Source organism: Lissotriton vulgaris, unplaced genomic scaffold (assembly GCF_964263255.1).
Source record: "Lissotriton vulgaris unplaced genomic scaffold, aLisVul1.2 SCAFFOLD_768, whole genome shotgun sequence".
NCBI lineage: Eukaryota > Metazoa > Chordata > Amphibia > Caudata > Salamandridae > Lissotriton > Lissotriton vulgaris.
The window spans coordinates 117472-130762 of NW_028246725.1; the positions used below are offsets into that span (position 1 = coordinate 117472).

General features: G+C 47.0%; 1 protein-coding gene across 1 annotated transcript in view; it reads left to right on the plus strand.

Annotated features, from left to right (window-relative positions):
- LOC147665769 (trinucleotide repeat-containing gene 6B protein-like) overlaps window positions 1-13291 on the plus strand; it is a gene marked incomplete at its 5' end in the record, with an annotated part of 535565 nt that overhangs the window by 101324 nt on the left and 420950 nt on the right. The gene's annotated exons all lie outside the window — the stretch shown is intronic.

Sequence of the window (13291 nt, forward strand, 5' to 3'; positions counted from 1 at the left end):
ATTATGCTAAACGGTGTTTTATCACCATGCCCCTCGCTTGGGCTGATCTCCATGAGACCCCGGGCACAGGCACAGGCCTGCTTATGTGTTATTACTCTCTACTATGTGAATATTACTGCAGACCTCAATTGTTTCTAAATGCACTAGACAGCGCCATCCTGTCACTAGCTGGCAAGGGCACCTTCGGCTCTCCACACACCTCATCAATGTTCAGGGGGCGACAGGCGCTCTGCCTAGTTGGGGAGTGGATAGTTTCAAGTCCGCGGGCAGGGACGCAGGGAGGGGGGTTGTTGGGAGGGGGGCAGGGGGGGGGGGGTGTAAGGGGGGTGGGTTTGGGAGGGTTGGGAAATGTTGGAAAGTTAATGAAAGGACTACTCTGGCCTCTATTTGTGTTATTGCTTACTTGTTGCAGAGAATTCTTGATCGTGGAGCGAGCTGTGCAGCACGCCGCGACCTCACGCGCTACCTATTGCGACTTCTTCATTACAAACCCAGCCATACGTTACCATATGCCGTCACGATACGCGTACTGCCCAGACTTTAGTTATGCTGAACCTCGCGAAAGCTCCACAGTAGCCCCCTCCCTTGAAGTCATTTCCTACAAACTGCATTCAATACACCTCAATCCATTGATCCGCGCACAATTTCACTTCTTTAAGCCACCATGACACCTCCTTCGATAACGTCCCTTGCCATCATGACGTGGAACGTCAACGGTCTTGGCAATAGGATAAAAAGAGGGGTGGTCATGCAGTATCTCAAACGCCATTCTCCAGACCTGATTCTCCTCCAAGAAACGCACCTAATGGGTAATGCGTGCCAAGCGCTACACCCAGGTGGATATAAACTACTCGTTCACGCAGGTTTCACCTCTGGTTCCAGGGGCACGGGTATTCTAGTGCGAAGAAATGTGGCCTTGACGTGTACCAAAACATGAGCCGATCCCCTGGGTCGCTTCGCCGTGGCGGAGGCCACCTGGGAGGGCAAGCCACTCAACATCATTTCAGTCTACATCCCTCCAGCCTTAGGCACCGCTGCACTACAGACCCTACAACGACTAATGCTTGACCTTCCACAGGAACCCCTGCTTATTGGCGGCGATTTTAATATGACAATGGACGATGCCAGAGATAGACACCCCCATTGTCCTTCACACAAATCGAGTTCGGACCTCTCTGACTTCACACAAACAATGGGGCTCGAAGACCTCTGGCGCCTATCCCACCCAAATACTCCTTACTATACACACTACTCCAATGCTCACAACAGCAGCTCCCGCATAATTACTTTTTCTCTCCCACGGCTGACTTGGAATTCTTCCGCCACCCAGAGGGGCTCCCTAGAGGGATCTCCGAACACTCCCCACTCACTGTGGAATTCACGCACTACCGTCAAAAGACACGTGGCCCCATAATAATCGCACCCTGGCTCCTAAAAATCCCTGATATAAAAGATAGCTTGATTGAACACACCGAATACTATTTTGCTGAAAACGTGGGCTCCGTGACTTCGGCCGTAACAATATGGGAGGCATACAAAGCAGTGATAAAGGGTAAAGCACTAGCCCTCTAGAACGGATACATCTACAAGCAGAACAAACACTTGATACAAGTAGAAACAGACCTTATTAACTTGGAATCCCCACAGCACGAACCCCACGGACGATATAACGGCCCGCCTTCGCGCGAAACAGTTAGAATATAAAGCACTGGCTCTTGAAAAAGCGCAAGCCAAGCTCTTGAAAACCCGCCATCGCGTCTACGAGCTAGGAGTCAGAGCTGGCAAAATGCTCGCGTGGCTCGAAAGACACGAACAGGGCTCCCGTTGGATCCCCGAATTGACCCTACCAGACCAATCTACCGTCACAGACCCGGGCGATATTGCGGAGGCCTTTGCCACACACCTAGAAGGGGTCTACACCGCCAGAGCCCACTACAACTCGGAAGAATCTAAACTGCTCCTAGCTGAGATGAGGCTTCCTACTCTCTCCGAGCCCGAGATACAACAGTTGGAGGCTGACCTCAAGACGGAGCAAGTTGGAAATGCCTTGTTTGCCATTCAATCAGGCAAAGCCATGGGCCCCAACGGCGTCCCAATTGAGTTCCTGAAGAGCATGGCGGGTGAGATTCTCCCACACCTCAAAGCAATGTTCGAAGAAAGCCGGGATGTCGGATGCTTGCCGCAGGATCTACGGTTGGCCTTGATAGTAGTTATTCGTAAGCCCAACAATCCTGCTGCTGACTGCAGCTCTTACAACCTATCTCCCTCATTAACACTGAAGTAAAAGTCCTTGCCAAGCTCCTTGACTCATGACAGTTCTCCCCGCCCTAATACACGAAGACCAATCGGGTTTTTTACCAGGCCGCAACACTGCGCTCAATCTCCACCGCGTCCACAATGTCATGAGTAAGGTGCCACATCTCCAAGAAGATGCAGCTATCCTTTCCCTTGATGCAACACTTGCCTTCGATTCTATCGAATGGTCTTACCTCTTTGAAGTACTACTCCGTTATGGCTTTGGCCCCAAATTTATACAGTGGATCCGACTACTCTACACTGATCTCTGGGGACAGGTTTATGTCAACGGTCATACGTCCAGGCGCTTTACATTGCACAGAGGCACAAGACAGGGATGCCCTCTGTCACCCTTGTTGTTCACCCTCACTCTCGAACCCCTGGCCCCCTGGATTAGAACCGACAATTCCATCCGAGGCCTTCGATGGAATGCTGAAATGGTCGATAAAGTCTCACTGTATGCGTATGACATCCTTGTCTATATCTCCTCCCCCAAGTCCACCCTTAACAGCCTGCTACACGTAATCACCAACTTTGGCAAATATTCGGGCTTCTCTATTAATTGGTCTAAATCGGTGCTCTATGTTCTGCATGGTCCTCCCCCACCTCTCCCGCGATGCTACTCCATCGAAATCGCCCGAGACGGTTTTAAATATTTGGGAATCTTTGTCACTCCGGACCCCCAATTGTTCTATGAACGTAACCTCAAAGGCCCACTCCAGAGGCTCCATACGGACGTCTCACATTGGAGAACGCTCCCCCCCTCTCTTCCAGGTAGAGCTACCTTATTTAAGATCCTTGCGCTCCCTCAATTTCTATATGCCCTACAATATTGCCCGTTCCCCATAGCTGACTCGTACTTCAACCTAATCGAGGGAGACCTCCGCCTCCTTTTATGGGATGGTGGTTCTCCTCGCATTGCCCTTATCTCACTCACGCAAGGGTGGTACGATGGAGGTATTGCCCTCCCCAATGCCCGCCTCTATTATTGGGCCACTCAACTGGGCGCTACCAACTCATGGATTTACGGCTCGCCCACAAACCCTGCCTTTCACTTAGAGAAATACCAGACAGGCCGTGGTGGCTACCTCGAGGCCCTTTATGGCAAACACACCCGTACCCGATATATCGGCCCGATGTCCCACATGTTATCCATTTGGCACAGCGTAAACAAAAGAGTCTGATAGGCCAACACCCTCACACTATCCCCCCCACTCTGGACCTCGTACAAACTCGGCACCCTTTGTCACTATAGAGGCTTTGATAAATGGGACACACTAGGCATTTCCACTATTAGCGACTTGCTTCACAAGGGCAAATTACTGACATTCAAAGAGCTGCAAACTACATACGACCTGGCACAATCCGAAACTTTCCGATACCTCCAAATTAAACACGCCATACTCGCCAATATTCCAGACCTCGCTTCCCTCCCACAGTCCTCCCCCCTCCAAGACATACTCTTGTCCGAACCCCTTCAGTCCAAAGCAATATCCCACACTTACCGTAAGTTGTGCAACAATATGCCAAACAATTTTCACCTCCTGCGAGATAAATGGCAGATTGACATTGGAGTTCTAGATGAAGTTGAGTGGCAGTCAGCATTGATGTCCCCGCGGGAATCAGCCATCAATCATAGATTCAGATTAATACAGCTAAAAATATTGCACAGAACATACATGTCCGGTCCCCTTCTAGCCAGAATAGGCCGACGCCCATCTGATCTCTGCCTTCGAAATTGCAGCCTAACAGGTACCTTCTATCACATTCTGCCGGAATGCCCAGCGGTCCAAGACCTTTGGAACCGCGCCGTTCAGAAAATGACTTATGCTTCAGGGAAACCGGTCCCTCTGACCCCCAAATGTGCTCTTCTTAATGTATGGGACCCCACGGACTTAACTGCGATAGAACAAAGATGGGCAGCCCTAAGCTTCCTCTTATTGAAGCGTGAAATTGCCATGCAGTGTGGCTCACCGCACATACCGCTCCTGATTAGATGGGTGGCTGCAATGGATGTGTGCATGCTGTCTGAAAAAAACGGTTTACAAGACATGGGGATGCCCCAAAGTTTGGTAAGAAATGGGGTCGATGGAATACCTATAGAGGCGAATTGTGCACTTCCCCTTCAGCAGACATGGAAATGACCCGGCAGACTATCCCTCAGTAATTGTGACTGTGGTTACTGCTGTACTGTGTGCGCTCTATGATGAGATTATAACTGTGATTGTTTTGATAACACTTTCCTCTGCTTCGAACAATAACGTTTGTTTTACAAAAAAGAAAAAACCATAGACCTATAAACTATCCGACACACGAGTCTGACTAATCTGTGTACACCCTGCTTTACCACGCCGCCGGACCTCCGGGTTGTCGACTGAAGGGCTGTGTTACTCCGATAATGGTACTGGGTAACTGTACATAACGCAGCCGGCCCTAAGGGTTGTAGGCTCTGTGCTGTGCTGTGTTAATACATAATTGTGCAATAAAGGTCTTTGGAAAGAAAAAAATAGAAAAAAAAGCCCCGCATTCAGACTCGACTCCGAAGATAAAGGACAAGCCTTCCGGTAACTCGAGGCCGAGCAAACCGCATATCACTGTCCCACAGGTGCTATACGGAGCGCAACCTGCTCCCAAAAAACCTTTGCACCGACCTCCCCCGTTCCAAAGGAAAAGCTATTGGATCCGAAACATTCGGAACCGAAAAAGATGTCCGCCTCCACATCGAAGCCAAAGGACCCAAAAACACCTTCCAAGGCTCTGGAGCAGAAATCCAAACCTCGCTCGGACCCGAAAAAATCGGCACCAAAAATATCTACAGAAGAGGAAGAACTTTTTCGACCGGCTCCTATCGATCCAAAACAAAAAATACTCCACATAGACCCTAAAACAGGACTTGTGTCTACTGTTCCACACAACAAAAGGAAATTAGACACCCCAGGCATTCCTGTAGTGCCTGTAAAGAAGGACTGTGCTACTTCACCTTTACAACCCTCTCCTCCTGTTCTTCCTTCTAAACCTGTCTCTCCTCCACACTCTCCTATACTTTCACCAAACTCACCACTATCACCCAGTAATGATGATTTAGGGGATGGGGACACAACACTGACCCTTTTCATGACCCTGATAATGATAGACGTACCACAGGATGATTGGGATGACCCAGTACATCCTCCAGACCTCCCTAATCCTCATGCATATTCAACAAAGCCACCTCCCCCAGATGGCAATATTGGTTTTAATCAACTTGTAAATAGGGTGGCTCAGTACCATGGTGTCCCAATGCATTAGGCCCTGCAGAGGAGGACTTTCACTAAAGACTGTACAAACACTGCAAATGTTAAAAGGTGTTATTAAACATGCACCCGACATATTAAAGTACCCTGTTAGGACTAGAATTCTAAATCCAAGAATTGACAAAAAGTATAAACCCGCTCCCAGTGATCCCTCCTACATCAAAGGTCATCTCCCTTTAGATTCCCTAGTGGTAGCTAACGCTAGAAAACGTGGCAACTCTCAAACCTCCGGACAAGGAGTCTAAATTATTAGATGTTTCTGGCAAACAAGTAGCTACCCAAGCAGCTAATAACTGGCGGATAGCTAACACACAAGCAGTACTTGCTAGGTACGATAGGGCTCACTAGATAACTAGAAACCCTATTTCAGCATTTACCTGATCAATATAAGACCAAGGCCAATGATTTAATTCAAGAGGGGAAATTATTAACTAATGCATCAATCAAATGTGCCCTTGATGCTGCAGGCACCGCCTCTAGGGCCATTAACACTAGCGTGTTACTCAGACGACATGCCTGGTTGCGCATCTCTGGCTTCAAACAGGAGATACAAATAATTATCCTCAATCAGCAACAACTTTTTGCACCAGCTGTAGACACCGCTCTAGAGAAAATGAAAAAGGACACCGAGACAGCTAAATCTATGGGAGCATTGCAGTCTCTATCAACATGTGGTTCCTTTAGACGCTCCTATAGGGGAGCATCTAAAAACATCAATACAGACACGGCTTCATACAAAAACAACACACAAACATCCCCCTACAGGGGATATTTTAGAGGTGGATACAAGGGAAATAACAACAAAGGAAGAGGCTGAGGTAACAACAACACTCACACCTCCCCCAATAATAAGCAGTGACTTCCCTCCACTCACTCCAGACCATTCCACTCCAGTTGGAGGGAGACTATCACAGTTCCTACATGTCTGGAATTCCATCACTACAGACAAGTGGGTAAGACAAATTATCCAATATGGTTACTGCCTGGAACTTACTGCTACTCCACCCAACATACCACCCAAACAGCGTTCAATGTCCGGGGAACATCTTAACACTCCTCAAACAAGACGTTCTTTTACTGCTTCAAAAACAGGCAATAGAACCAGTTCCCATACAACATCAGGGAACAGGGATTTACTCCCTGTATTTCCTAATCCTCCAAAAAGATGGAGCCCGAAGGCCAATACTGGACCTCAGACCTCTCAATTTGTACATACAATCTGATCACTCTTCAGCAGGTTCTCCCACTGCTTCAACAAGGCGACTTCCTTACTACACTAGATCTGAAGGACACGTACTTCCACATTCCTATACACCCTACTCACAGAAAATTCCTGAAGTTCACAGTAGACTGCCAGCACTAACAGTTAAAGGTCCTTCCATTTAGGGTGACTACAGCACCCAGGGAGGTCACAAAGTGCCTTGCAGTAGTAGCATCACATTTTTAGAAGACAACAAATTCATGTATTTCCATACCTGGACGACTGGCTGATAAAACCCAACTCATACACCCAGTGTGTTCACCACACTTATCAAACAATTCAACTGTTACACAACTTGGGGTTCACACTAAACTACACCAAGTCACACCTTCAACCCTCCCACATACATCGGTATCTAGGAGCCACAGTAGACACTGGCAAAGCTCTAGCATACCCCAATCCAGCCAGGATAGCCGGCATGCAAACCCTCATCAACCGGTTTCAGCCGCAACACTCCCTCCCATAACAATTTGTATTTTGTAACACCTCTTGAGGCGGAAAGCCGAGAGGCAGTGTTGTAATTTGCTGCTATAAATAATCGGCACTTTTAACTTGTTTTAAAATCGTTTTTGTGCTTTAAAATTTAAATGTGCATTTGAAACTTGCTCATACCCCACACATTCGTCCCCCACTCAGAGCCGATTTTGACCTGAGAGTAGGATCGAACCGACGCTGTTCTCCTTGGCCGCCATCTTGCTGGAGGCTCAAGGTTAGCGTCCTAGCTGCCCTGCGCTCCCACCCCTGAGCACATAAATTGTGCACGTCTAAGCAGGCATGGTAATTTGTATTTTGTAACACCTCTTGAGGCGGAAAGCCGAGAGGCAGTGTTGTAATTTGCTGCTATAATTAATCGGCACTTTTAACTTGTTTTAAAATCGTTTTTGTGCTTTAAAATTTAAATGTGCATTTGAAACTTGCTCATACCCCACACATTCGTCCCCCACTCAGAGCCGATTTCGACCTAAGAGTGGGATCGAACCGACGCTGTTCTCCTTGGCCGCCATCCTGCTGGAGGCTCAAGGTTAGCGTCCTAGCTGCCCTGCGCTCCCGCCCCTGAGCACATAAATTGTGCACGTCTAAGCAGGCACGGTAATTTGTATTTTGTAACACCTCTTGAGGCGGAAAGCCGAGAGGCAGTGTTGTAATTTGCTGCTATAATTAATCGGCACTTTTAACTTGTTTTAAAATCGTTTTTGTGCTTTAAAATTTAAATGTGCATTTGAAACTTGCTCATACCCCACACATTCGTCCCCCACTCAGAGCCGATTTCGACCTGAGAGTGGGATCGAACCAACGCTGTTCTCCTTGGCCGCCATCTTGCTGGAGGCACAAGGTTAGCGTCCTAGCTGCCCTGAGATCCCGCCTCTGACAGTCTAAATGGAGCACGACAATCGTAAGCGCAGCGGACGAGCACAGCGGGCACGCCGACGGTGCGCCAAAGGCGCGCCCGTCTGCGACCGGGCCCAGGGCCATACATCCTGCTCATTTCTACTCGCACTTGGAACCTGTAGGTAATATCGACCCAGATAGTAGAACTGAGATTGTGGCCTTAGATAACAACTCTGAGCTCTAATGACTTGAAAGAACTGAGAACTCCCATACATCAGGATTGCACGGGCTTACACCTTGACATTGGCTTGACCTCATGCCCGACTTGTGGTTTATCCACAACAATCACATATAGAGGGGAGGATAAGGCAAACACAAAGAGGGCGCTACCACAAGGGAAGGATAAAAAACTTCTGTTCTTGAGCCTAAATTGTAGATCTTTACCTAAGCATAAATATGAAATCTTTAATTTATTGCTGGAGGATAAACCGGACGCTCTCTTTTTGACTGAGACATGGCTCCAAGAGAGTTCAGGGCCGGATATTGCAGTAGCTGTGCCTGATAATTATGCGATTGTCAGGTTGGACCGCCTCAATCAAATAGGAGGGGGTATAGCCGTCCTCTTCAAAAAGGAATATAGCTGTGAGCTTTTGAGACTCCCTACCATCAAAGGGGAGGCGGCGATTTTTAAACTGGCAGTTACTCCGAACTTTACCCTCTCTGGGATGCTGGCCTATCGTCCACCAGGTTCAGCGGCGGATTGGATGGCGGCCTTACCTGAAATTATAAGCCCCTTGGTTTTGTCTGCTGCGAATTTCTCTCTCCTCTGAGATTTTAATATTCACTTGGAGAATTTAGCTTGCACCACCATAGCAGATTTTAAATCCGACTTAGCTGTACAGAACATGAGGCTGTTAAATACAGAAGCCACTCACAGTGCAGGGCATTTATTGGACCCAATTATTTCTAATTTAAGGGATGTCAAGGTTTTGCCTTCAGTTCCACTTAGTTAGTCAGACCACTATCTGGTTGGATTTTCCCTGCAGATTGCCCCCAGAGAGGCAGCAACCTATTAGACTATCCTGGACTGATAAGAAATTGGAAAAATCTAGACTTTGAGATGCTGAATAATCATCTAGCGGCACACCGCCAGTGTTTAAATGGGTCGGTGAAATCTGTCTGAAGAAGTTCATACTTGGTTAAGGGTAGCTATAGATACCGGTCTGCCTCTTTCTAAAGCAAAGTGCAAGGGGAGGAGGCCACCGGCACCTTGGTTTAACGAAACATTAAAAAAGGAGAAATCGGAATGTAAGGTTCTGGAGCGAAGATGGAGAAAGTACCATCTCCTAGAAGCAAAAACAGAATAAAAGAACAAGCTGAAAAATTATCGGTCTCTTTGTGACAAAGCGCGAGCAAACTATGTCTGCTCCTCCATATCAGAGGCATTGACCCGCTCCCAAATGCTATTTAAAATGGTCAAAGAACTGGCTGGGTCAAAAACCACAGCTAGCCCCCAGAATTAAATAAAGATCAATGTGAAGCCCTAGCATAATTTTTCATTCAGAAAGTGGATAAAATCTATCAAGGAATAGCAACAGCTAAACAATATGACTCACACCCCGGGGCATCTCCCCCTCCTGGAGAGGAGCAAGAGTGTGGATCGGAGGTAGAGCGGCCTTTGAATAAAGGAAATGTCCTAGATAAATGGCCTAAATTGAGCACGGAAATTTTAATCAAACTGCTCAGCTCGATTAAGTCAGGATCTCCGAAAGACCCTTTACCGTGTAAAATCCTGAAAAAACATTCTCCTGACGTACTGAATATTATCACAAGTTTATTAAATAGGTCCCTGCATGAAAATACAGTACCATCGAAGTGGAAGCATGCCATGATTCAACCCATTATGAAGAAAGCAGGAAGAGACCCCAATCAGCCCTCCAACTTTCGCCCAATTTCACTATTGCCAATCTTCTCAAAAATTTTAGAAAAACACGTAAACCATGAATTTGTTACCACCCATGAACTACTGCCGCCCGGCCAATCAGGATTCAGAGCCGGCTTCTCAACGGAGACCCCGCTCTTGGGGGTGACGGAAAATATCAGGAGTAGGCTGGACAAAGGAGAAACTGTGGCCCTGGTGTTGTTGGACCTCAGTGCCGCGTTTGATTCAGTATCCCATGCGGTCTTGATTTCAACATTACAATCATTAGGTGTCTGTGGTCCAGCATTGGAATTGCTTACTTCTTTTTTAAAGGAAAGGTCATTTCAGGTCTTTTCTCAGAATGCATGCTCCGACATTCACAAGTTCGAGCATAGTGTTCCCCAGGGATCAATTTTAAGTCCTTTATTATTTAATTTATACATGAGCCCTCTGGCCAAGATTGTGGAGGAAACATGATTAGTGATGTTTTCTTACGCGGACGATTCCCAACTTGTTGTTTCCCTGACTTCTGAGACAGTGGAAGATGAGTCTACCCTGAAAAGTGGCCTGAAGAAAATCGCAAGATGGATGCAGGATAATTTCCTCAAACTGAATGGGGACAAAACGGAGGTTATCATCCTAGGGAATAATAAAAATTTGTGGGGTCCCCATCACCGGCCAACTGAAATGGGCAAGATTCCCGTCCCAGTGACTCAAGCACGTAATCTTGGAGTCATTATAGACGATGCGCTTAAGATGCATAAGCAGGTGGAAAAAACTGCAGGAACATGCTTTGCTATCTTAAAATGGCTGATGAAAATGTGTTGGATGCTACCTGAGCCAACCAAGAAGATGGTGGTGAATGCTTTGATTACCTCCCGTGTTGATTACGGAAATGTTCTGTACCTGGGTGCAAATAAAGCATTAATTCGTAAACTACAGGTAGTTCAAAATTCTGCAGCTAGGTTAATATGCAAAATTCCCAGACACACCTCAACCACAAAATATCTGCGAGATTTGCACTGGTTGAAGGTGGAAAAGCGGATCAGATTTAAGGCGCTCTGCATTATGCACAAAATAAACATGGCCAGAGCCCCGAAATACCTGATGACATTGGTTCGTCCGTACCTTCCGTCGCGATCATTGCGCTCATCTACCCAAAAGAAATTCACCATTCCCAGATTTAAGCTCTCTCGTGTAGGAGGCAGGTCGTTTTGCTATCAAGGCCCAATGCTGTGGAATTCCATGCCCCTTGCAGTTCGGATGAAAGATAATTACGGCAGATTTCGCAAAACAGCCTAAAAACTTGGCTATTTAACATCTAAATTCCATACTCCGTAGAGTTGCTAACCTGTACAAATCTCCGTGCCGGGAAACCCTTTGTGGGTAGCTGTTGCGCGTAACAAATACAATAAATAAATAAATAAGTGTTTATGCAGCTCATAGGAATGTTGGCCTCTTGCATTTTCATCGTACCTCACGCAAGACTTCAGATGTGCCCTTTACAAGAATGTTTAGCACATCAGTGGAACCAGGCTCAAGGAACTCTTACAGATCTGCTGTTAGTGGACAGCCGCACACATCGCTCTCTGCAGTGGTAGAACACACAAAACCTGTCCAAAGGGTGGCCGTTCCTGGAGCCTGTTCCACAGATAGTGCTAACAGACTCATCACTCACCGGCTGGGGAGCCTAGCTCCTAAACCATACAATTCAGGGCAGGTGGACCACTCAACAAAAAGTGCTTCACATCAATCATCTAGAACTACTGGCAATATTCCTAGTTAAAGTAATTCCAAGTACATCTTCTCAACAAGACTGTCTCAGTCCAGACGGACAATATGACAACGATGTATTACATACAAAAGCAAGGAGGAACACATTCTCTGTAGCTCTCTCGCCTAGCACAAAGCGTATGGAGGTGGGCCATTCCACAAAACCTAGATCTCCTGGCAGAACATCTTCCAGGAGTAAGCAATCAGCGGATCTGTTAAGTCGTCAGTCTCAACAAATACACAATTGGGAACTTCATCCACAAGTTCTTCAACCTTTCTTTCAAATGTGGGGCCAACCAGACATAGATCTGTTCGCCACACATGCAAACGCAAAATGCCTAACCTTCGCCGCCAAGTTCCCACACCAGTTGTCCAAGGGCAATGCAATATGGTTGAGCTGGTCAGGCAGATTTGCAAACGCTTTTACACCACTCCCACTCATTCCACTAGTAGTAGCAAGCTCAAACAACAGTCCCTCAAATTGATCCTAGTTGCTCCCACATGGACACTGCAACTATGGTTCACAACACTTCTCGAACTATCACTAGTCCTTCATCAAAAATTACGGCTCTCCCCAAAGCTGCTGACGCAGAACCATGGAGAAAAAAGGCACCCAGATCAAGCGCAACTGAATGTAGTGATCTGGCTCCTGAAATCTTAGCGTTCGGTTACCTGAAACTCCCACCAAACTGTACGAGTATTTTTAAGGTAGCCAGACACCCCATTACTAGAGCTTGCTATGCAGCCAAATGGAAAAGATTTATTTACAGCAAAAACCCATCAATAAGATTGCATCTGGCTGACCTTGCCGCCTACTTACAAAACATTCAACATTTGTCATTGTTTCGAGTACCTGCTTTCAAAGCCTTCATGGAAGACCTTAACACCTTCCATGCTCATGACGAGCTCAGCTCGTCATGACTTGGGCGGCGCTCACACACGGGGATAAATCCCCTGCTATGCTGAGCGTTCCCGAAAAAGGGGGTGGTCATGACGAGCTCAGCTAGTCATGAGCACAACGCCACCGTGCAGCGTGACGAGCCAAGCTCGTCACAAGCACCGTGGCGCTGCGCGGCCCCCTCTCCCCCCAGCGACGTGGGGGAATTAGCCCTACGGCGAAGGGGTTAAAAGGATAATTCCACCCAGCCTGCCACCATCTCCAGTGTGGAACCTAAACATTGTTCTTACTAGACTCATGGGTCCCCCATTTGAGCCTTTTCACAAATGCGAATTACATTTCCTTACATGGAAAGTAGCGTTCCTTGTCGCAATCACCTCTCTTAGGAGAGTAAGTGAGATCCAGGCTTTAACCATACAAGAATCATTTTTACAAATACATCCAAACAAAGTGGTTCCTAGAACTAATCCAAAAATTTTTCCAAAGATAATTTTTGCTTTCCATCTTAATCAATCAATAGT